The sequence below is a fragment of the Mirounga angustirostris genome, unplaced genomic scaffold, assembly GCF_029215605.1.
Source record: "Mirounga angustirostris isolate CCGP_5_RB_7025 unplaced genomic scaffold, mMirAng1.0.hap1 SCAF_3, whole genome shotgun sequence".
In the NCBI taxonomy this organism is placed as follows: Eukaryota; Metazoa; Chordata; class Mammalia; order Carnivora; family Phocidae; genus Mirounga; species Mirounga angustirostris.
This window is the reverse complement of record NW_026991711.1, coordinates 164,260,600-164,286,565: the sequence shown is the minus strand read 5'-3', so window position 1 is coordinate 164,286,565 and position 25,966 is coordinate 164,260,600. Positions and strand designations below refer to the sequence as shown.

Below are 25,966 nucleotides of genomic sequence, written 5' to 3'. Positions count from 1 at the left end.
CACAGAACTCTTCCTATCCTTGTTTACTCACGACTCTTCCCCTAGTCCCTGGTCACTTTGTCTTTGAATTAGCTCAGTTCTTTCATTCAGTCTAATAATTTCAGTCTTTGCATTTAGGGTCAAGCCATCATCAAGTATCTTACTGGTCACTAGACAAGAGGACAGATGGATCCATAAGGCAAGAAGACTTCTACCCAAAATAATAATAATAATAATAATAATAATAATAAATAATGAAGAGTTTTCTTTATCTAAGAAAGGAAAGTTTTATTCATTAAATATTTTTTCAGGTTTTCCAAGGTTTGCAATTCTCGCATGTTTTAGTGGTGGAATTTTGCTAGTATGTATTTTTAAGTCTTGTTTGAGGCAAGGAGCTAATTTGTTTTGTTGTATTTTTACTTATTCATTCAACTAGTATTCTTTGGACAATTAAAAAAAATACTACTGGGTGCCTAGCACTTTACTGAAATAATTAGGAATAAGAAGAAATTCTCAGTTAGTTCAATTCAAGTCAGAGCTGGTTACTAAGGGAATAAATAGCTTCAGCATCTCATCCACAGCAGTTTTCGGTATGATCCTATTACATTTAAATGCTAATCCACATCCTGTAGACTTCTGATTCACCGGAGGACTAATGTTGCTGATAGCTGTGCAGATAGCCTGGTCGGATATTACATTCTGAGCAATAGCAGAGCAAAACCCTCTCAACCTTCAATTCCTCCAAAATGCCCATAAACACAGCTTTCTGGCTGAGCTGGGAAATACCTACAGAAGAGAAATTCTGTAAGTACATACACAAAGGAGGAATTTTAAATAACAAATGTGTATTTTATAATATTGTTAATTTCATTCTTTTAAGATTTGACTAAAAGTTCACCGTTATGCTTTTTTGTTTTTAAAAACAGGAGGTGCAGTTAAATTTATTCCACTCTTCAGTCTACAGAATATTGTCATCATCAGTTGGTGAAAGGCTTTATATCAAATTTCATTTTATTGTTTTTATTGTCCCTCCCCCTCTGCATTTCCACACTTTCATTTTCTTCCCTCCACCCTACAGGTACCAAGTCAGATTTATCTGAGATAGGTCTTTAAATATGTATTTATTCTTATAAAAGTTTAATGTTGTTTTTTCTATGTGTGTGTATTTTTAATTTATAAAACTGGTGTTATGTTATAAATCATATTCTGTTCCAAACATTTCTTGCTCAACACTATGTTTAGGGATCAACACATGTTTCTGTGTGCATTTTGAGTTTATTCCTTGTGCCTTTTGCAATGAGTTCCAGAGCATCCACATTTGATTTATACATTCTTTTGCTGAGGGACCCGTAGATTACCTCCAGCTTCTCACCAGAGCAAATGATTGAGCTATGAACAATCCTGCACGTTTCTCTATGGACTTTGCAAGAAGACTTTGAGATAAAGACTAGACTCGATGCACCAGATTGAAGGATATATACATATTTTAATTCACCAGACCCCCCCCCCGGTTGCTGTCCCAAGTACCATTTTATAGTTACCCAAAAGGGTGCCCTGTCCCTACATCCTCACCAACACTTGCTATTATTCACATTTTTAAAAGATTTTATTTCTTCATGAGAGTCTGAGAGAGAGAGTGAGAGGCAGAGGCAGAGGGAGAAGCAGGCTCCCCACAGAGCGGGGGGCCCGATGCAAGACTCAATCCCAGCACCTCAGGATCACGACCTGAGCCAAAGGCAGACACTTAACCAACGGGGCCACCCAGGGACGCTATTGATGACATTTTTAACTTTGCCATTATTGCCGTTGTGAAGTGGTATTTCTTTATTATTGTAAGTTTTCTGATCACTAAGGTAATTTGAGTATCTCCTTACATATTAATTATTCTTTCTTTTTTTTAAGATTTTATTTATTCATTTGAGAGAGAGAGAGAAAAAAAAAAACAGTATGAGAGGGGAGAGGGTCAGAGGGAGAAGCAGGCTCCCCGCTGAGCAAGGAACCCAATGCAGGACTCAATCCCAGGACTCCGGGATCATGACCTGAGCCGAAGGCAGTTGATTAACCAACTGAGCCACCCAGGTGCCCCTTTGTTATTCTTTCTTTGAGGGCCTCCCCTTCTGTGAATTTCCTGATTATCTTGTCTACTTTGTTCATTTTTTCATTTGATTGGTTTGCTTGCTTGCTTGACCTACAAGAGTTATTTGTAAATTCTAGATACTATTCCTTGTTGTTTTGATCTTGCAAATAACTTTTCCCCATCTAATATGTATCGGTTAAATTTTTAAACAGCATCTTTCACTGAATAAAAATATGCTATTTGATTTAATCAAACCCATCAAATTTTTACTTTGTAGTATGTACTTTTAGGGTCTGTTTTAAGAAAATTTTCTCTATCCAAAGATCCTGAAGCAACTTACAATTTTTAGCACTAGGTTTTTAGTTTTACCTTTTACATTTATACTTTTAATCTATCTGAAATCCACCTTTGTATTTGGTAGAAGGTAGAAATCCAACTTTATTTTTCCACATATACTAAACTGGTTGTTCCAATGCCATATACTAAGCAATCTTTCCTTTTCCTGTTGTTTTGTGGTGCCATGCTATCAAGTTTATACAAATATATACATAAGTACATGTATATGTATATTTCTGAGTCTTCTGGTATATCCCACTGGTCTATTTGTTCCTGTGTCCATTACATACTATTTTTTTGTTTATGGTTTTTACTATGCCTTAATAATATCTGGTAGTGGGGGAACCTGGGTGGTTAAGCGTCTGCCTTCAGCTCAGGTCATGATCCCAGGGTCCTGGGATTGAGCCCCACGTCAGGCTCCCTGCTCAGCAGGGAGTCTGCTTCTCCCTCTCCCTCTGCCCCTCCCTCCCACTCATGCTCTCTCTCTATCAAATAAATGAGTGAAAATGTTTTTAAAAACAATAATATCTGGTAGTGGGCATCTCCCTTCTTTGTTTCTTTTTACATTTTACTTGCATATTTGTGCTCATTTATTCCTTTATCATAATATCTAAAGTGAGTTTGTCAAGTTCCTCAAAATCCAGACAATAATTTGATTAGAATTGCATTGAATTTATAGATTCATTATAGGGGGGATTTAGATTAGGGAAGAAATGACAGCTATGATAAATGACCCCATCCTATATATGGTATCTCTTTTAGGGGTGCCTGGTGGCACAATCAGCTAGGAGACCAACTCTTGGTTTCGGCTCAGGTCATGATCTCAGGGTCGTGAGATCAAGCCCTGCGTTGGCTCCACACTCAGCGTAGAGTCACTTGAGTTTCTCTCTCTCTCTCATACTGCCCCTCTCGCTTGTGCTCTCTGTCTCTCTAAAATAAGTAAACTTAAAAAAAAAAGATTTTTGCATCTATTTTATAAGTGAAATGATTCTGATTTTTCTTTTATTGTACTGTTCTTATCTAATTTTTGAACCACAATTATGTTAGAACTATGAAATTACTGTGGAAGCATTTTTGTCTTCCTGAAAAACATATATAAGCCAAAGATGATCTGTTTCCTGAAATACTGATAATTCTAATCTATCAAAATCATCTGGATCGGGACTTTAGGCAAAAAATGAAGATCATGAATTACCAATTCAGTTTCTTCACTGGATATGGTCTATGTCATAATGTAAACATATATATTATATATATAATACACAATTACACATACAGATTTCAGACATGTGTCCTCTTTCAGCTTGCAGTTATGTGACTGAAAAATAATTCACATTTTTATGTTTTTTCCCCATAGCGTTCCAATGATTGAATAGATGAATATCATGTATGAACACTAAAATGCTGAATCTTTAGTTCTTCAATCTATACAAATTACAAAATAGTCATTATTTAAATTGTTTTTGCACATAATTTACTTGAGGCTCAAAAATAAAACAAAACATTTTGGGTGAATTCTGTTTTACTTTAGGGCAATGATTCTCAAATCTTAGAGTATAAAATCACCCAGATTCTTGATTAAGATGCAGATTCTGAGGCTCTAATCACAAAAATTTGTAATAATTCTGAGATAGAATTTAGGAATGTTCTAACGCAATTGACTTACAAATCACACCTGGAGGGACATGGTTCTACATTATTTTGTATACAATGATCTTTTACCTACAAAGACACTACAAAGAAATGGAACAAATTTTTGACTTGTTTGAATGTGAGCTGTAAGATCAAGATCTCAGCAAATAAGGATTGAAGCTTAAACAACAGAAGATAGTAGGAAGGGTAAAATGAAGGGGGAGAAATCGGAGGGGGAGACGAACCATGAGAGACTATGGACTCTGAGAAACAAACTGAGGGTTCTAGAGGGGAGGGGGGTGGGGGGATGGGTTAACCTGGTGTTGGGTATTAAAAAGGGCACGTACTGAATGGATCACTGGGTGTTATACTAAAACAATGAATCATGGAACACTACAACAAAAACTAATGATGTAATGTATGGTGGTTAACATAACATAATAAAATTTAAAAAACAAACAAACAAACAAACAAACAAAAAACACATTTTTTTGGTAGAGAGACCAAGGTTGGAGAAAGAGGACTTCTGCCCACTTCCCAGCTATGTGACCTTGACCAAGTTACTTATTTCCTTGGAACTCCCAGTTCTCTTACATTTGATGAGAAGAATGAATTAGATGATTTTAGGTTTTGTTTCAATTTTTACATTCTGTTCTATGATTCTATGATTTGATAGTATGAATCTACCAAGGAATTAGATGAAGTCAAGGGTTGCAACTCTATTAAAAAAATAATCTTAATGCTGATTCTTTGTAGATAGCATTTTTTCTTTTAATACAGCCTTTGTCCTTTTAGGATAGCCTTTGTCCTTTTAGGGTGGGCATCCAACAGTTCCCTGTTCTTTCAGTCTTTAATAATAAGAGCTTTCATATCTCGCATTCAAGGCTCATTTGAGGCAGTTAGCTCTATAGCTTTCTTGCTTCTAATAAGATACTCATAGAAGTATCACAGAAGACCACTTTCTACTCCCAGAGCACACCATGCTTATCCCCAATGCCAAATCTTCACATATTACAGGTCCTTTCAATAAAATGCCCTCTTCCCTCTACTTCTCTTGACTGAATTCCATTCATTCTTCAAGCCCATGGTCTAGGTCACCATGCTCTGGATGCTTTTCCTGAGCCTGATTTCTCTGACTAATTCTTTCTGAATTAGTCATGGCAATCTGACCTTTTATAGCATGAAACTCGTAATTCATATAATATATATTTCAATATTCAATCATACACTGCCTTAAATCCCTAGCTAAAGGATTCTGTATAGGAATAAGATTTTAAGCTCCTCTGGTCCAGGGCTCATATAACCCAAGGATGCCAGAAAAGTGCTAAGCACAAGACATAACTCAACCAAATTAAATTCAAATTCAAATTCCTTTCTCCTTAGCCCTCCTCTCTTAAATAGTTCCAGAAGAAAACTGGAAATGTACTAAGAACAGAGGAAGCCTAACATTTAAAGCACACAAACTTTTCCGTGGCTCTGAAACCCATTTTACCTCCAACTCGCAATATTAGACTAGCTTCCATTTCCTCCTGATTCTATTTTCAGGTTTATTTGATCCTATTTTAATAGCTAGATGGAAGCAGATTGTAAATGGATAATATTTTCCACATACTTTCTAATCTACTGTCAAGGTTTCCATTAACATCTTGGACTTCTCAAAATGTCTCAGTCCAAATTTCATTGGTTTCCAAGGAATAATTTCACCCCCCTACCTAACCACCTTCTGTTTTGCATTTTTAACCATGAATTTTATCTATAAGCACAGTTCACCCACCAAATAATTACTATGACCACTCTCGTAAGTGCATACATTAGTTTCTGAACATTTCCTTCTATGATCTATTTCTTATGTTTCCAGAGTTTTCAGCTTCCAAGGGACCAGTTAAGACTTATTTTGCAAATGTTACTTCATCAAAGAAGAATGGCATCTTGACCAGGGAAGGGGGTTTAAGTTTGCATTCTTGGGTTCACATCCCATCTCAGTTAAAAAACAACTATGTTAGAATCACAGACTATTAAAGGTGAAAGAAAATTTGAGATAATTTAGTACAGCTCTCTTATTTTACAGCTATTTAAAAAAGTCCTTGTGTGGTTTACATCTGTACCACTAATTTGGAAGTACTATACTAAGCTGCATTTGAGAGATGGTCCAAATAAAGTGAAATTAATTAACTTTTGAAAAGAATTTCATTTCATTTGTCCTTGGTATCAGATGAAAGAAGATTAAAAAAATAAATCCAAAGTGTTAATATCAATTACTTTCAAGGAATATGAACAAAAATGAGAAAGAAGGAACGAGTAGAAAAATAGCTCCCTAGTGAAGTTTAAATTTCTTGATCATGTATCTGCAGACCAAATAAAATGAAAGAGGCATCACTGTAGTTCCTCAAAAACTTTGGAAACCTCAGAATTTTCTGACTTACACAGTGCAGACTATACCTGAAAGAGCTTTCAAATATGGCACTTTGCAGAGATGGTCTTAGATTAGGTCATAAGACAAGGCAAAAATCTCATTATTATGGGCAAAGGATTTGAACAGACATTTCTCTAAAGAAGACATGCAAATGGACAATAAACACATAAAAAGATGCTCAACAACATTAATTACTAAGGATATGCAACTCAAAACCGCAATAAGGTACCACTTCGTCCCCATTAAGATGGTTATAAAGACAAAAACAAACACAAAACAAGAGTGGATGAGAGTGTGGACTAACTGGAACCTTTATCCATTGCTGGCTGGAACGTGAAATGGCGTAGCTGCTGTGGACAACAGTTTGGCAGTTCCTCAGGCAGTTAAACATAATCACCATACGGCCCAGCAATTTCCCTTGCAGGTAGGTATATACCCAAGAGAATTAAAACCATGTGAACAACACTTGTACATATACAAAAACTTATCCACAAAACTTCATAGCAGCATTATTCGTAATTGTCAAAAAGTGAGAACAACCCAAATTAACTGATGAATGGATAAATAAAATTGGCATATCTATACAATGAAATTATTCAGCCTAAAAAAGAATGAAAGCAGCATGTACTGACACATGCTACAACACAGATAAGCCTTGAAACAAGATGCTGAGTGAAAGAAGCCAGACACAAAAGGCCAAGTATTATATGATTCCATTCATATGAAATGCCAGAATAAGCAAACTTACAGAGATAGAAAGATTAATGGTTGCCAGGGGCTATAGGGGCACGGGTGAGGGAGTGACTACTAACAGGTATGGGATTTTTTCTGGCTTCATGAAAATGTTCTGGAATTAGATAATGGGATTGTTGCACAACTTTGTGAATATACTAAAACAATTGAATTGTATACTTTAAAATAGTGAAACGTATGGTTTGTGTGACAGTTGACTTTTGCGTCAACTTGACTGGGTCCATGGGCGACGAAATGAAACCTTATTTCTAGGTGAGTTGTGAGGGTGTTTCCAGATGAGATTAGCATTTGAATCCATGAACTCAGTCAAGTAGATAGGCCTCCCCATTGTGGGTGAGCACCGCCCAATGCTATGAGGGCCTATATGGAACAAAAAGTGGAAGATTCATTCTTTTCCTGCCTGCCTGCATCAGCTAGAACCTAAGTTGTTGGGAAATATATCATTGGTTCCCCTGGTAGTTAAACCTTTGAACTCAGGCTAGAATTACACCATCAGCTTTTCTGGGTCTCCAACTTGCCGATGACAGATGGTAGAACTTCTCAGCCTCCATAACCACGTGAGCCAGTTCCTCATAATCAATCAATTAATCAACCAATCCTATTGGTCTTGTTTCTCTGGAGAACTCTAATATAATATGTAAATTATATATCAATAAAAGGAAGCAATTATTTATTTTGGCCTTATAAATGTAGTCCCTCGCCCAAGGCAGCAGTGACCCTACACTCCTCCCAATTCCTGCATCTAAAGAGTCACTGAGTTCCTTGTATTTCTCAGATAGGTTTCTTCTCAAGGATTCTACTTCCACAGCCATCACGCTAGATTTTCAGATTTTCCAGATTTTCATCACGCTATACTGGATTTTCAGCAATTGCTTTCTAACTGGACTCCATTTCCACCATGAACCATCCCACACATAACCCCCCCCAAATATTTTTAAAATATGTATAACTTGTCCTGCTACACATACATATATTCTCCAACAGCCTAAAAATCTGTAAAGCCTCCATTACCAAATCATCACATTTAAACCTTGTCTACGAGTGGAGGCCTGTATCGAGCATTAGATCTTCTCTGGCTTTATAACTTTCCTCTCCTTGCCACGCAGATATGCCCCTTCTAAGTAATCATGCCAGTCTCCTCTATGTCTCTCACATTTAACTTGTCAAGTCTTGCCCCTGTACTCTGGCTATTACAGATTATCTTTTTCTGAAATTCCCCTCTCTTTCCCTTCATCAGTCTAAGACTCTTATTTTCTTTCAGATTTTACTCAAACCTCCCTTCCTTCATGAAACTTTCCCTACTCTGAATAATACCTTTCAGAGTAAAAGTAGTAATTACTAGTTACTAAAGATCTACTGCATGCTAATACTGTACTAGGAGATTTATACATGCTGTTATTGCTTTACCATCATTAAGATCGAGTGAGGTAGGTAGTATTGTTCCTATTTATAGATGAGAAAGCCAATGCTCTGAGAAGTTAAACCATACACACAAAGTCTCACAGCAAGGAAGTGCCAGAATTGAGATGTGAAATCATTGCTGTTTAGCCCTAAATTTCATACTCTTGCTTCCTGGAATATCATATGGTACATGCAAGGTTTTGTTCAAGAGTTTTCTTTGAGAATGTTGCCTCCTCTAAGTATAGAATTTTTTTTTTCAAGGGCAAATACTGTGTCTACTAGCACCAGTTAGTTTTCTTGGTAGCAAGCAATCAAAACTATCTGTAGCTGTCAAGGAGAAAGCAGTTAACTGGGTCAATACCAGAAATCATCTTTCAGGCTATAGAACCAGCCTCAGAAAACCAGAAAGACCGAAGGAAGGTTAGGAAAAGGAGAACATAGCCAAGGTCCTTGCCCCAGGAATAATCTGGTGAGAAAGCTGCCAATGACATGACTGCCCTGGTCATTTGATAGCACCACTGCTTAGGGAGTGATCTCGCTCACTGTTCCTTCTTTAAGTCATTCCCTCTGGATTGTTTAGTGGCCAAGCCAGGACAGAGGCCAGGAAAAAAGATGTCTTCCCTCTTTTAGCTTCTGAAGTGGGAGGTGGAGGGCCCTGCATCCACCAAGACCCACTCTAGAGGGGTTGTAATAATTTGGATAGTGTCACAAATCCTCGCTTTTCTTTCTTTCTCATCATGGGCTTGGCTATGAGACTTGCTTCGGCCAATGCGATATCAATAGGAGTGATATGAGCAAAGACTTGAAATAAATCTGCCTAAGGTATTCCTTTTATGTAGCTGCCATTGCCATGAGAAGGACATGTTATGAGAAGCGGCTGCCCTATAAGCCTGACCCCACAATGAACATCTGTGTAGAAGAGCCACCCCAGCTGACTCAGTCCCACAGTCGAGACAGAGCTGTTCAAGCTGAACCTCATCACAGAATGATGAGGGTGGTTATAAATTCATATGACTACATGCCACTGAGTGGTTTGATACCATGGACTTCTCCCAAATAGAAAGAATGATACACTCCCTCAAAATGTCAAATGTTCACTGTGCTACATCTTACTCTATTATATTCCCTATTTGCCAATTCCCTACATAGGGACAGGATAGCACCCAACACAAAATATTCACTCAATGTATCTTTGTTAGCTATCTAATGATGATAGAGAGTTCCTGGTTGCAATTTATAAAAATATAAAAAGTGGAAAGCCAATTTTGACATTCTTTTGGATCAACAGGGCCCAGAGCTTCCGAGGTTCATGAATATGGAATGTAAAATAATTAGTAATGCTCAAATAAACAATTTAATTCTTAGAGTGGCAGGCAGAATTCCATAGGATTGGCAATGAGACACTAACTAGATAAGTTTGACATGGAGGATTTAATTACATGCTTTTGCTATTGTGAATTAGACATTATGTGTGGTCCCATAACCAACCAGCTGCACCTATCCATCCCAGTCAAGGTAATTGAACCCAAATGTCTCTTCCTGAGACTAAAGCATGGGGTGCAAGGAAATTAAAAATTCTTAAACATTATTTTAAAAAATCCTCTTGTTCCAGTTCTAGACCAATCAGTCAACAAGTATTCACTGATCTTCATTTAACTACCTTGCACTAGGTCTCCCCCTAAACCCTACAGGGCCTGTGTTAAGAGTAGAAATAGAGGTCCCCATATCATATGTCTAAATATTTAAAAGTTAAAAATCAAGCTAACAAACCACAAAATAACATATGTTCTATCCTCCTACCTTGACAAATACACTTTCATAAAAACAAATAGAACAATGACAACAAAATGGAAAGATGCATATAAATCCATGGTTGAATTGTAAATGACAAAATTTAAATATTTTGCTCAGGTTTCTGTGTACTGTTGACAGGCTGGCAATTTTGGGTGAGTAATAAGAATACATATACAATTCAAAAATAATTATACATTTATTTGATTTAATTTCTTCTTCTTGCCTTTTTTTCCCCATCAAAATCACTATGTTGATATAACCAAGATTTTCATATAACTTACAGTGCACTAACAGTAATGACCTAAAGGATTAAAAAGAAATTTTGGACTCGAAGCAAACAATTCAAATGTATTTTCACTAAAAGTCAAATTAAAATAAAATTATATGCTTATTCTTCACATTTTCAAAATGTTTGTTCAAGATATTTAAAATTATCTATTAAGAATAAAAGACAAATTCTGGGGCGCCTGGGTGGCTCAGTCGTTAAGCGTCTGCCTTTGGCTCAGGTCATGATCTCAGGGTCGCGGGATCGAGCCCTGCATCGGGCTCCCTGCTCCGCGGGAAGCCTGCTTCTCTCTCTCCACTCCCCCTGCTGTGTTCCCTCTCTCGCTGTGTCTCTCTCTGTCAAATAAATTAATAAAATCTTAAAAAAAAAGAATAAAAGACAAATTCAAATCACAATGAATGAATATCAAAAATTTAAGTATATGTATTTAAATAAAGCTGAAACTTTGAAAGTTTTAAAAAATTTAATTAAATATTATTAACAATTTCACTCTTAGATATGTACTCAAGAGAAATGAAAACAAACATCCACAAAAAAAAAAAAAAAAACTTCTGCATGAATGTTCATAGCAGCATCATTCATAAGAGCTAAAAAAGTGGAAGCAACCTAAATATCTACCGATTAATGAATGGATAGACAAATGTGGTGTATCCGTACAATGGAATATGATTAGGCCATGAAAAGGGAAGAAGTACTGATACATGCTACCACATGGATGAACCTTGAAACCATTATGCTAAGTGAAAGAAGCCAAGCCAGAAAAGACCACATCATGTATGTTTCCATCTATAGGAAAAGTAAAAAATTGGTAAATCCATAAAAACAGAAAGTAGATTTGTAGCTAGCTGTCAAGGGCTTGGGGGCAGGGATGAGGAGATTGGGGATGACAGGTAAGGGAAGCCAGGTTTCTTTTAGGAATGATGAAAATGTTCTAGAACTGTGGTAACAAATGCACAATTCTGTGAATATACTAAAGCCACTGAGTTATACACATTAAATGAGTAAATCGTGTGAGATGTGAATTATATCTCAAAAAGCCATTAAAATCTTATTACTAATATTACAAAACTAGGAATATTAGCAGTTCTAGCATTTGGTGTCCCTCGAGTTACCCAGGTAAAGAATTGGTATCATCCCTCATGGATATGTTTAGGCTTACATCAGGCCTTAAAAGGAATCTGAATAGCTTAACATTACAAACTGTTCTTTAGCTACCACATGCACAGTTATGAACACTGCCTAAGTTGTCAGTACCTCTGAAACCACAAACTGGGACATGTGAGAAAGACAGTGCTCCACCCTCTTGAAAAAGAATACTTCATTATGTGAGCATCTATTTCAAGGATACTAAAAGGGAAAATTGGACAATTTTTTACTCTTACCTAAATGCTTCTATGGATCAAATCATCCCCATAGTTTAAACCAAGGTCCATCTTTGATTTCAGCAGAATAACCCACAAACCTTCACAGCATTTGAGTGTCATTGCCTTTTGACGGAAGGAGGCAGGGCAAGAGATTTGGAGAAATATTTCTCTGGGTCTTAAATGACATTAATCACTAGAACAGATGCTTAGAGTCACAGGTCACACTGGGCCAGAACTGAACACTGTATTCTGAGTAACAGAAAGGTCCTTGTGTTCTTTATTAAGTTTATTTGGGAAAAGCAGAGTAATCCATTTTGTTGCCTGTAGAGGTACAAAAAGCAATTTGTCAGCCCTATGTATCCAAGGTTGGAATGAAGGAAGGACAGAGAGGCAAGGCTGTGGAATACCTAACACCTAACCAGAATGATCTGATCCTGGCTGTTTCCTTGGCTTCCCAGAATTATCCCTAGGTTTCTTTCTGCACATTCTATTCCTTACTAAGCCCTGATCAGGCAAAGATGCTGACATGAGTGCACAAAATCCATTTCCTTTTCTCCCTGGCTGCACAGCTAACCTTCAGATTCTAGCTTCTCTTGCAATTCGATGGGTCCTTATGACTGAGTTCTGGCCAATGGCAATTAAGTACATCATCTTCCCCCCGCCCTAAAACCACTCACATGAACTTCTATACTTTGTCTCCTTGTCCTGTCTGCCAGCCAGATTCCCAGGAGCCAATGGAGGACTCCAAGTCCCTCAAAGATGGTGGAACCACATCATGGAAAAGGCCTGGGTTCCCAAATGACTGTGTGGACCAGAGCCCTTGTTCCAACCTGTAACTGACTGGGATACCAGCAAGAAATAAACCTGTATTATGTCAAGCTCCCAAGGTTGTTTGCTACAGTAGCTAGTTTCACTTGCCCTGGCTAATATATTGTCAAAAATCATTAGGTAGGAAGTAAGAGGCTTTCTCTAATTATGTAAATTAGACTTTCATCTACTTCCAATTTGGGTATTTTGGATCTTTTTGTCTCCCCAGTTCTGAAACCATTCTTAGTTATGAAGAATGATTCTGGCTAAGGGCAAGGTGGGTGGAAGACATAGACATCAGGGTTCGATGAAGCCATCAGACCCAAATCTCGGTAAGAGCTACTTACCTTGTTCTTTGTCTTCTCTTGTCTGTTATCTGATGACAATCTTAGAAAGCAGAGCCACAGTAAAATCTGACAAGCAGAATAGAAACTATGGCAATGGCACCTGGACTGATTTGTCCTTAGATTATCATGGAATTGATGGAACAGAGGAAGCTGAGCCACTGCTGCTGAGACCAGCAGCTCTGTATGTAACACATCCAGAATCTTGCCATCTTCACACCACAAAGACCGAAACTGGCCAGCCCCAGGCTGGAGATGGGTCATTTTAAGGGTAGAATAATCAGCTGTCCCTGGGAGAGAAACACAGATGGCGTCAGGACATTCTCTGCTCTGAAGAAGGCAGATCAGCAATCACTGTGGCATAAAGCCTGCTCCAGAAGGGGTCAAGGAATCGCCATAATGAGCCAAGAGTTAAAGAAATGGCAGACAGGCATTGGGCTCTTGTTTTTAAACAATTCTTGAGCAAGAGTTGTAAACTCAAATGCCTACCTGAGGCTGAGCCTGGTCAGGTAGCATAAATGTGTAAAGTGGGCTAGGTGTTTTCCTTATTATTTGTGGTAGACTTGGTCTTTTACTTTCCAACTTTCAATAGAAATAGGGATATAATAAAGAGGAAAGATACATATTTCCTATAGAAAAAAACCACAATGCAAGGAAAGTGAAAATGGCAATGACCTTCCCATTTCAGTGTCAGGAGGCAAAAAGGAGTGTCCGGGATTGTCAGGCCAATGGAAAAGCTTGCGTCCTGCTCCTCAGGAAGCAGTTGCTGCGTAGGGGCCAGCAGAATTCTTTTCATCTAGGACAGTGAACCCAGTATTTCTGGATCTTCAGATTTTTTAATAGATACTAAAAATAAAAATATGTATTAAACTGTTTTTTAATGTTAGTGACATTTTATTTTGGAAAACATTATGTGGGCCAAACTTTGCTGAATACCAGTATGGGTTTGGTTTGGGTTTGAGCTGGAATGCTGCTTGTTTTTTTGTTTGTTTGTTTGTTTGTTTTAAAGATTTTATTTATTTATTTGAGACAGAGAGAATGAGATACAGAGAGCATGAGAGGGGGGAGGGTCAGAGGCAGAAGCAGGCTCCCTGCCGAGCAGGGAGCCCGATGCGGGACTCGATCCCGGGACTCCAGGATCATGACCTGAGCCGAAGGCAGTCGCTTAACCAACTGAGCCACCCAGGCGCCCTGCTTCTTGTTTTCAACCTCCGCTATCCAAGCTAGACCAGCCTCAGTTGGCTTCCATGTCTTCGTTAAGGGAGTAGATAAAATGAAGAATAAAACTGGAAATACTTTCTCCTTTTCTAGAAAGTTTCTATGACTTGTTCTATGATCTGGAACTCCTGTGTCCAGGTAAGCCCTAAAAATATAATGGGAATCACATATGTAACTTGAAAGCTTCCGGTAGCTACATTAAAAAGTAAAAAGGAACAGGTAAAATTAACTTTAAGAACATATTTTATCAATGGGCTAGATGAGGGATGGATATTAAGGAGGGCATTTGTTATGAGGAGCACTGGATGTTGTATGTAAGTGATGAATCATTAATCTATACCTGAAACCAATTTTACCATATATGTTAACTGACTAGAATTTAGACAAAAACTTGAAATCAAAAAAAGTATATTAAGCACAGTATAGTCAAAATATAGTCAACATATAATCAATATAAAAATTTTCAATGAGATGCTTTGTACTGTTTTTACGATATATACAATTTTTGAAATCCAGTTTCTTTTGCACTTAGAGCACATCTCAATTTGGACTAGCCACATTTTTTTGTGTTCAGTGGCCACATGTGGCTGGTGGCTTCTGCATTAGACGGGACAGGTCTAGAGCCCCGTCCCTTGTGCTGCTTTGGGAGAATGCTAGAGCTGGGGCTTGAACTAACAACCGATAGGCGTCACCTAATGCAGGGTTTGTCCAAGTGTGGTTCAGGAATTGCCTGCATCCAAATCACTTAGGGAGATTCTTAGCTATAAAGATTCTTGGGACCTCCCCTTCGAAGACTATAAAGTGGAATATCAGAGGTGAAATCGAGGCACCTACGATATTCGCGGACAGTGCCACTGATCCCAAAGCACAGTATTTTGAGAAGCATTGCCTTCCAGCTGTGGAATAGATATTTTTGTTTTCTCTTGTTTTTAATAGTGTCTTTGTGGCCTGGATAATTTTATCAACTCAGAATAAACCAGGAGTTGATTGTTGCTATGGCATCAAAACCACAGCTGCTGTCATCCAGTAATTATTAACACTCCGCTCCACCTGTGCAATAGGAAGCCGATCCCGGCAACTCTGGCTCCTGGCATCATTTCTCCATCTGAGGGGAGACCGGTGGTACTCCGCTGTGCCGCTCTGCTCCTCCCGGGGAGAAACCCTGCCTACATGGAAGCTTTGAGTCTTCCCTTTCTCTCTTGGATTTATCACTGCGGCTTCTCAGCTTCAAACACTGGCCATTGTTTCATTCGGATTGAAAAAAAAGAAAACGGGCAGGGCTGCATTTTCGTGGTTGCGCCTAGATTCCTGCTGTGTTTCTCCAACTGGATATTTTTGGTTTTGCACAATGTGCCGGAAGGAAGTCAGGATACCTCTGTGACCTCACCTGCGTCACAATGGCCTGGTGATGGGTATTAAGGGGGGCACGTTCTGCATGGAGCACTGGGTGTTATACGCAAACAATGAATCATGGAACACTACATCTAAAACTAATGATGTAACGTATGGTGATTAACATAACAATTAAAAAATTAAAAAAAAAACTGCTGAGGTAGACTTCCCACATTCACTCTGCCCCGAACTCCCCATTCACCTTCCTGCAGGAAGCTTACAGCCAAATTTCCAAACCTGGTGATGCATCCTTTCCCCCAAGTGTGGGAGATTCCGGGATCTCCTTTATCCTATGCTGTTCAGAAGCCTTGCAAACTATGCTTAAGCGGGGATCCTCGCAACTTTAAAGCATTATAACATGGTGTCTAAAGCAATTTTTAAAAATGCCTCATTTGTCATTAATTTCCCAGGGAGAGGTAGCAGGTGATTTTTAAATACTTGACACGAGGAGGGAAGAGAAACCTGCCTGAGCCCTGATGGATCCTGGAACAGAGGGCAGAAGCAGTGGTAGCAGCAAAGGGGGTGTTTCAGGGGGTGGCTGTCTCGGTGGGGGTGGGGAGCAGCCCGGATGTTGGCCTGCTCCTTCCACTTTCCTCCTCTTTCCCCACCTCCTTTCCCTGTTGCTACTCCTACTTCCTGTTATTATGTATCTTCCTGTCAGTTTCTTCATGGTTCCCCACCCCCTGCCCCAATAAGGTCACAGGAATTCTAAGCCCCTGAAAGACAATTCTATGATACTAATTATATGTCTTGAAAATGAAGCCCTAGCCTGCAGGTGGTACCCGCTAACAGCTATCACTATTACTATTATTATTGTTATTGTTACATTATCACTTTAGCTTTCCAGGACTGAATGATCTTCCTTTGCTTTTGTTGCCACACTGGCTTTGTGTGGTTGCATTTGCTTTTTGATAAGGCATTTTTCTTATTCCTTTATGCATCCTTTTCTTCTCTCCCCAGAGTTAAATATAGCAAGAAAGAATTCTCAGATATATTAAGACAGATGCTGAGAAAATAAAATGTTGCTTTCAAGCCAAGCAATGTTGAATGGCAGAAATATTAACGAACGGTGTGACATTTTAATATATGTTCACACAAATATTTAAGGACCTATTCTGTGCCAGGCAATCCTCCAGGCTCTGTAGATAATACCAGTGAACAGAGCTGAAAAAAGTCCTTGTCCTTCTAGTGCAGGAGACAAACAATAACAAATTATAAGCAAAAATGTATCAGGGGTGATGAATGCTGTGGGAAAACAAAGCAGGGAGGGACATAGAGAGGGTTGGTGGATGGTTACAACTTTAAGTAAGGTGGTTGGGAAGATGTCACTATGAAAGTGACCTTTGAACAATGACCCAGGACAGCCAGACATATAGACTACCTGACCACCGGAAATGTTCTTTCCATAGGTAAGGGTATGGAGCAGGTGCAACAGCCCTACGACCCGGACTGTATCTGGTATACTTTCCAGAATTTCATCAATTGGGCATCTTGGTGGCTTATAGCAGAGGTGAGGGGAGTAGCATTGAGAAGAAAGCATTTTGTTTGAATTGATCCCTTGGGAATTTTTTTTAACACATACATGATTCTACTTTTGCTTAGTAAAGCTTATTTTTTAAAAAATGAGAGTAGATGGACTGAGTCTTAATACTTCACTGATGAATTAGGATAAGGCCCCCATATACAAGCCTTCTAGACAAAGGAAGGAAATGGAAGAAAACTAACAGTTATTTCATGTTACGTCTGCATTAGATGTTGAAAAGGTTACTCAGAGGCTCCCAAGCCTTCAGCAGTTTTGGAATACAGATCAGATCCCTCGGACCCGAGCACTCTCAGCTCTCTGGTCCTTGCCCCCACCAGCATACATAGGATTCCCACGTCCAGGATTTCCTCCTCCTGCCAGGGACCGCTGAGGCCCTAGGAGTGTCACCTTATGCACTCAGGCATCAGTCCGCTTGCAGCTGCCTCTGCTGCCAGAATGCCCTCCCCGCCGCTGCCCTACACCCTCGCCTCCACCTGCCAGTCATTTGTCACTCTGCTTCTGCAGCTCACTGGCTTCTGGGCACGGGGATGCATGGTGGCTGAAGCAGCGTGGCTGTCTGTCCTCGATCCCCAGCATGAAGGGGTGTGGGGCACAGTACCCCCTTTCTGCTTGAGCCTGATTGGACCCGTGCTCAAATGTCACGAGTTTGGTAAGACTGCTCCTCTTCCGCATGTGTACCATTTCCTCCAAAAGATGGAAGAATGTCCATTTTTCCTCCGAGTGACTGGATCAGAGCACATTCAGAAACATCCACAGGGTGGCTGTTCCGGAAATCAGCACAACCCTCTGACCCGCAGGTCCCTTACAGATTCCAACCTTTTCTTCCCTTAAAGTAAATTCTATCTCAGGAGCCCCCAGAGCCCACACCCCACACCCCATCTCCAGCTTACAATATGACTTCTGTGAGCGTCTCATCCCTATGCCATACCTCCCAGTCAATCAGACATGCTCCCATATGTTAGCATCCCTGTCACAGAAGCCACTCAAGCTGCTTCCCCTTAGTGGCTCTTAAAACACCAAGGTGGGGCGCCTGGGTGGCTCAGTCGTTAAGCGTCTGCCTTCGGCTCAGATCATGATCAGGGTCCTGGGATCGAGCCCCGCATTGGGCTCCCTGCTCCGCGGCAAGCCTGCTTCTCCCTCTCCCACTCCCCCTGCTGTGTTCCTTCTCTTGCTCTGTCTCTCTCTGTCAAATAAATAAATAAAATTAAAAAAAAAAAAAGCAACAAGGTAAGGGGGGCCTGTTGGCTCAGTCGGTTAATCATCTGCCTTTGGCTCAGGTTGTGATCTCAGGGTCCTGGGATCGAGCCCCATGTCAGGCTCCCTGCTCAGTGGGGAGAAGCAGACCCCCCTGCTCGTGTTCTCTCTCTCAAATAAATAGATAAAATCTTAAAAAAAAAAAAAAAAACAACCCACCAAGGTAAGTCAGGAGACCATGCATAATAGCTCATTAACTTTCCATAAATTTTTCTCTTCTTTTTTTAAAAAAAAATATTTTATTATACTAAGAACATTTAAGATGAGACCTACCCTCTTAGCAAATTTTTAAGTGTACAATCCAGTATTATGAACTGGAGACACAATGTAGCACACATATCTCTCCAGCTTATTCATCTTATTTAACGGAGACTTGATGCCCATTGATTAGTAGCTCCCATTTTCCCCTCCCCCCAGCCCCTGGTGACCACCACTCCACTTTTGGATTCTATGAATTTAACTATTTTAGATATCTCATGTAAGTGGAATTGTGCAGTATTTGTTTTTCTGTGACTGGCTTACTTATTTCTCTTAGCATAATGCCCTCCAGATCCATCCATGTCACAAACGGCAGAATTTCCCTCTTGGTGAACTTAACATTCAAACACCCAAGAGGTCTAAGATGTTTCCTTTTTTGTATCTGTAGTCCCCAAATGTGGTAAAATTCTGAGTTCTTAAAACCACCCTATAGGGACCATAATTTTCTTATTGGTTCCATATATTTTACAAATGTGGTCTCAGTGGTTAGAAATCACATTCCTCTGTCCCCCAATTTCCCTTCCTGAAGTCCAGAATCCACCAGAGAGGAGAACTAGCCTCCCAGTTCATAGGTTCTACCAGGTCTTTAGAGACCACCTCCTCAATGACTGTATTTGGTGCCTTTATCTTGCTAACTTGCTTGGGTGGTTTTGTAGTGGCCCAATGTTCTGAGACTTCTGGGAGGTACCAGATATTTACAAGAAAACTCTTGTTTATGGGTGCCAGTTTATTACTCACTGAGCAATCACAATCAACAGATGGAAAGAATTTTTCTTTTATATCAACACACACACTTTGACTCAGTCCCCTTCATCTACCACTTGCTGTTCCCAAATATATTTGACATAGCACACGTCTAAAGGGCTTTAAGATCTATTGATTTCTCCCTATCCCTAGGCAGTCTCTTTTTTTTTTCCCACTGCCAAGAAAGCAGCCCTCTTTCTTCCTCTTTCTTCCTCCTGACTGATCTTCCCTCCAATATTTGGGGGGGGGGGGTAGATTGAGAGTCTGAAATCACTCAAATCGAAGTTAAAACCAAACCAACCCAAATCAAGCCACACAAAGGGGAAACAAGACAATAAATGTCATGGATAAAACGCTGTGCTGGGAGTTAGAGACCCAAGTTCACATTAGTCCAATTACTCTATTACTTTGATAGCTGGCTGAACCCCATCGAAGGGTTTCTAGCATGGCTACTTCACAATAAATCTCTGAACCAACATGGGTCCTCCTTCCCTTGGACTGAAAGGCCCAAAAACAATAGCTCAGATTCAAAGAAATGGGACTGTAATAAATATTTATTAACTACCTACTAAGTGTACAGTGGAGAAAGCTCTGTACAAGGAGACTGGGAAGTTGGTTAATATTCAGCAAGTTACTTAATTTTAAATATGGGGTCAATTCTCATTAGGAGAAGGAAGGGAAAAATGAAGGGGGGCAAATCGGAGGGGAAGATGAACCATGAGAGGCTATGGACTCTGAGAAACAAACTGAGGGTTCTAGAGGGGAGGGGAGTGGGAGGATGGGTTAGCCTGGTGATGGGTATTAAAGAGGGCACGTATTGAATGGAGCACTGGGTGTTATACGCAAACAATGAATCATGGAACACTACACCAAAAACTAATGATGTAATGTATGGGGATTAACATAACATAATAAAGAAAAATTTTTTTAATGGGGTCAATTCGAACTTCCTTACCAAGATATAGGGGCAGGGGCTAGCCCAGACAGATTTTAAGTACCCTGTAAGAAAAGAGAGAGAGAGAGAGAGAGAGAGAGAGAGAGAGAGTGTGTGTGTGTGTGCACCCACCACTACACTTGGTGTGCATGTGTGTAAGAGTGAGACCATCATTTCAGTTTACAATCAAGGTGGGATCAGAATGACATAACAGAAAGGTATACCTGTGTCTGAATCTTCCCTCTTATTTCCAGTACAACCTTGGGTAAGTTATTTAACCTCTCCGACTCAGTTTCTTCATCTGTAAAATGAAATCAATTGCATCTAAGCCGTAGAATTATTACAAGGATTAAAGGAAATTACATGTAAAACCCTCAGCAAAGAGTCTTATCAAAGCAGGCACTCAAAAAAATGTTATTTCCTCTTCCTTAGGGAGGAAAAGGTACACATATGAAGCAATTAGAGAACAGGACAATAGCTACAAAACGCTAACTTGCTGGTGGAGTCAGTAAGTGCTCAAGGAGCCAGAGGAAGGAGAGATCAAAGCCAGCCGGTGGGAGTCTGCAGGGAGGGAGCAAGCTTGGGTCAGCTGGGAACCCCATGCCTGGTGCTTTCCCCTTTTACTTCTGGGTTTGAACCCTACACCACAGCCCTTTGAGGATAGAAGAGCTTTGCCCCATTTGGACTTCACAGTGTTTAAAAGGAGTGGGGAATACTCACCAAACCACCATCATAAAAACAAAGTTTTTAACACGGGCAATAAGGCTCTAATGGAATTTGAAACAGAAAATGACAATTCGCATCCGGGTCTGTTTGCAGGGATCCTGCTTTCTATTTTTCTTTTCCCGGATCTGTGACTTTAGGGAGGATATGGTGGCATGATGAAATACAAAATTCTCAGCTGCTGATATCAGCAGAAGTGATTGGAAGGGGGTGGGGGAGGAGGCAGAAAGCATCTTTTAGTTTAAATTGTTGTAAATCAGACCCGAAAACCAGGCTATACATTATGCTTTTGTTACTCTGAGAGTTAAATTACAAGGAAATGAACTGTGCATAATAATTCCCCACGTCACTGATTTCCCTGCTTCTCACTTAAAATGTGCTCTCCGAAGCAGCAGGTTTGCCGCTGGGAGCTATCGCTGGGTGGAAGGCGCCCTCTAGCGGCGCCTCCGGCACGGCCTCCAGAGGGGCGCGCGGGGCTCCCCGGGGCGCCTGACCAGAGAGGAGCCTTACCCCTCCCCGGGCTTCAGAGACAGTGGGCCCAGAGGCCAAAGGCAGTGGCTTCCCAGACAGCTGTCGCTCTCCATGCTGCTAATAATAATAAGGGACTGTAGGTGATCCAATGCCTGTGTCAGCACCTACTCTTAAATTCCCGCATAAAGAGTGTTCAGAGCATTTCATCAACTCTGGTAAAAGCGGATGAGGATGAGAACATGTCTGCCCACCCTTCCCCCGCCCAAGCCCCCACCCCCCAACCCGCCCTATGGCCCTGCCCTCGGTTCTTGAGCCCCGTTTGCTGAGAGAACGTCCCCATGTTATTAGAGAAGGCTGTCTGACCGAATTCCTGCGGAACAGAGTGAAGGGTTTAGATTGTTCTGGGGCCCTGCAAGCCTTTGACTGGAATGTATTAGTTTTTCCTCAGACCAAAGCAATTTAAAAAAAAAAAAAATCAGAGTTTCAACTAGAGAACTCATAAAGAGGCTTCCAACGGACTGGGTTTAAACAATAACTGAAAAAAGGTCTAGTTGAAGCAGAGTCTCTCCCCAGGTTTTCTTCTCTCTTCAGGTGACTCAAGGAGGCAGGCCAGAAAGAGTTCAGCCTCTGTCACCTGCCCTTTGATTATGACTAATGACATTGAGAGCTAGCTGTACCTTGAACAGTCCCGAGCACAGATCTCCCTCCGTCTGTTTTTTGAAAGGACAGGGGGAGGAGGTCATGGTGCCACACGGCCTGAATTGCTTTAGCCAAACTCTCCTTCCCTTTCCTATTCCCCGCCAGATCAAGAGCCAGACAAGTGGTTCTGTCACATTGGATTCTGTCCCATTTTTTTTCATGCAAGTGTTCAAATACCTTTATTTATTTTATTTTATTATGTTATGTTAATCACCGTACATTACATCATTAGTTTTTGATGTAGTGCTCCATTCTACACCATCATGTCTTGCTGGACACACACACACACACACACGGCCTGGATGAGAATGGAAATCTCCATTTCTGGGCATGCAGAGCATTTCATTTCGGACCCGGGCTCTGGACTGGGTGGAGGGTGTGCACACGGGCCGGGATGCACACACCAGCAAGCAGATGCGGGCGCTGTATTTAAGCATTACCTATGGGCTTAGCCACTGACAGGCTCACACAGAATTTATGAAGAGCCTCATTCAGTGTAACAGCAATAGGCTCCATTTTAATAAATCCCCTTGGTAGCATGATCATCACTCAGACAGGAACAACTGCTGTATGGAGCTCTGCACCCTCTCACTGACCTTTGTACCTTCCCACTGAAACCGAATCCTTCCCATCTTTTTTTTTTTCCATTGCACGAAAATTTCATTTTTAAAATGAATCAATATGTGCATGGGGAGAGCGGTGGGGGTGGGGTAAACAGGAGGACAACCGGGTGAGCCCCCCAGCCCCAGCGCCGTGAGGAAGGAAGGTAGTCTGCTTACTTGGAGGCATGATTTCCCTTCATAAATACCATGAAATAGAATTTCATGTTACAAATTAACGCGCGCGTGTGTGTGTGTGTGTGTGTGATTTTTTTCAGGCAAATGCTTTGTTTCTGAGAGAGCGCGCAGGCGCCACATGCTGCCGTTGCTATGGTAATTACTAGCCTCTGTTGAATAGGGACGCAAGGGGTTACAGGGAAATGAACCGCGACTGGCGAAAGTGCATGTTCCAGGGACTGAACCCACTTCTTTGTGAAAGGTTGCAAGAGGCACTCGAACCAGGAAATGAGGGAGGCGGAGGGAGGGGCACATTTTTATAAAGACCCAACAAAACTACAACTACGGTAGTTTTCATCATATTTCTGGAGTTACAGGTGTCAGAAGCCCTGGAGACGTTGGCATGTGGGTTTCCGTAGGCAAAGGACACACTCAGTTCTGACAGCGATACAGTCCCACACGGTGGTAGCAGGAGTAGTTGTAGCAAGAATAGTAATAATGCAGATGGTCATTTACTAAGTGCATGCCATGTTTCCAGTGCCTTTTCTCTTTCATCCCTTTTCATCCACCCCAAAACTCCAATAGATATTCATTCATTCCCATTTTCATTTTTATTTATTAAGCAACTTCTGTGAGGCACTGACTTGCACGCTGAAGATATCAAGATGGGGACACGTGGGAGCGCCTGGGTGGCTCAGTGGGTTAAATGTCTGCTTTCGGCTCAGGTCATGACCCCAAGGTCCTGGGATGGAGCCCCGCATCGGGCTCCCTACTCGGCGGGGAGCCTGCTTCTCCCTCTCCCTCTGCCGCTCTCCCTGCTTGTGCTCTCTCTCTCTGTGAAATAAATAAAATCTTAAAAAAAAAAAAGATGGGGACGCATGGTCTCCCCACCTGGAACTCATGGCCAGTGGGAGAGACAAGAAGCAGAAAGGCTCTTAACAGTACAGGGTGCTGAGGAAGCTCACAGGAGAAAACTTTTTCATTAGACTTTGGGACGATGCTAGGCTTGGGGATGGGGAAACCGAGGGGACAGGCAAACAGGGCGTATGATCAGTGACAGCCCAGCACAGGCCAGGGAGGAGGGGTATTTGATGCTGAGAGAGAAATCAGCACCAAAGCTCAATGAAGAGACAGAGCCTGACGGGTTCCCTGAATAGGAGATAGATCACTGTGGCCAAAATATGGAGCGAGTTGGGGTCGGTGAGAGAGGCAAGAGAATATAGTCAAGGCTAGATTAAGAAGGGTCTTACGATCCATGAAAAGGGGTCTGGACCTTGTCCCAGGACAATGTCAGATTGCTAAAGGATATTTAGTAGTGACACACCATTTGTGTTTCAGCAAGTTTGTTTTGAGAATGGAGTGGAGGAGGGTAAATCTAGTTTCTAGAACGGGGAGATCAGAGGGCAGGCTGTGTACAACTAAGGGAGAGGCAAAGCTGGGCTAAAGGCGGGGCCGCAGGGCAGATCTATGGCCATTGAGGGGCTATCAGTAGGACTTGATGTGGTGGCTGAGGGAGAGGAGGCAACGAAGTATCCAGGAAGTGACATTATCCCTCTTTTACTTGAGACAGAACTGAGGATAAGAACAGCTAGGCCCATCTAATTCTAGAGCTCACATTCTTTCCAAAAAGCTGTGTCATCTGATGTGACTAAAGAAGAGGCTCCCTACCAAACACAGCCAGAGAAGCGTTGTTTACGAATGGGGGAGGGAGAGGTACCAGCTTTGGCTAACTGAAAAGCACAACGTCCAAAGGCAGACTGGGAAATTTTACAGATGGACAATAAGTATTAGAAACAGAGCTGCAAACTGGAAACATAATTTATAAATGTAATAGTTGTTTCTTTCTCTTAGCCTAGCTTCCTATGGAAATATTTTCATATAATCACAATAAAGTGATATACCATCTGCTTTTTTAAAAAAATCTTTTTTCTTAAGAAGCATTAATATGGAAAATATCACTGCATCTTCTACAAAGCCAAAGGTAAAGGTATTTTCTTCTTTGTCATTCCTTCCCTTCTGCAAGATGCAACATAATTGACTAATAAATCAACACGTGGTATGCTTTATTCCAAGAATAACTTAAGATACATGATTAAATCTCTTTTTGAATTTAATGACAGCTATCAGTTTAACTTTCCAGGTAAAAGGGTGTTTTTCAAAAAGAGAGAGAGAGGGAGAGGAACAAATGAAAAACAGTAACAAATTAGATACAGAGAATTATATAACCCAGCAGGTTTTCCTCTGTCTTAAGCTATGGAGTTTTGTACTCATTCTATTTCATTTTAGAATCACCATCTGATAATGTCTTTGCTCTAAATTATTTCTAAGCTCTCATTTAAAAAAAAAATACTTCCATTATCTTTAAATGTAAGCCACTTCCATTTGTTTTGGGGAAGTAGTACAAATAAATATGGCGACAATGTGTTTGCTCTGGGTGCATCTTTAATAGGAATATCTTTAAAAACTGAGGGCTGATGTGTGCAAGATCCATAGAACAAGCTTAGCTGCACTCGTCATTCTGTTTGGACATAACTGTATGGTGATCACACACCACGAGTAGGGGTAACTTTGGAAACCAGGACATACTGGTTTGAAACCCTAAATATAAGGAACTTTACAATCAAGTGACTAGATCGTGCCAGTCTTAGACATGATAAAAGCATGTAATGGTCTAGTTCAGGTATTAAAACAGCGGACTTGAACAGGGTTGGAAATCTGTGGAAGGAAACCAGAGTACATCTGCTTAGCTCTCCTCTTTTCCCTCTTCT

The 25,966-nt window shown here is 40.7% G+C and overlaps 1 long non-coding RNA gene across 1 annotated transcript; it reads right to left on the bottom strand.

Moving 5' to 3' along the window:
• Positions 1-10,612: 10,612 nt before the first annotated feature.
• On the bottom strand, positions 10,613-21,348 carry LOC129045586 (uncharacterized). The gene is made up of 4 exons (XR_008505540.2): positions 21,250-21,348; positions 20,754-20,830; positions 13,190-13,476; positions 10,613-11,006 (listed from the first exon to the last, which is right to left on the bottom strand). It is a non-coding gene; the product is annotated as an uncharacterized LOC129045586 (long non-coding RNA).
• Positions 21,349-25,966: the final 4,618 nt, after the last annotated feature.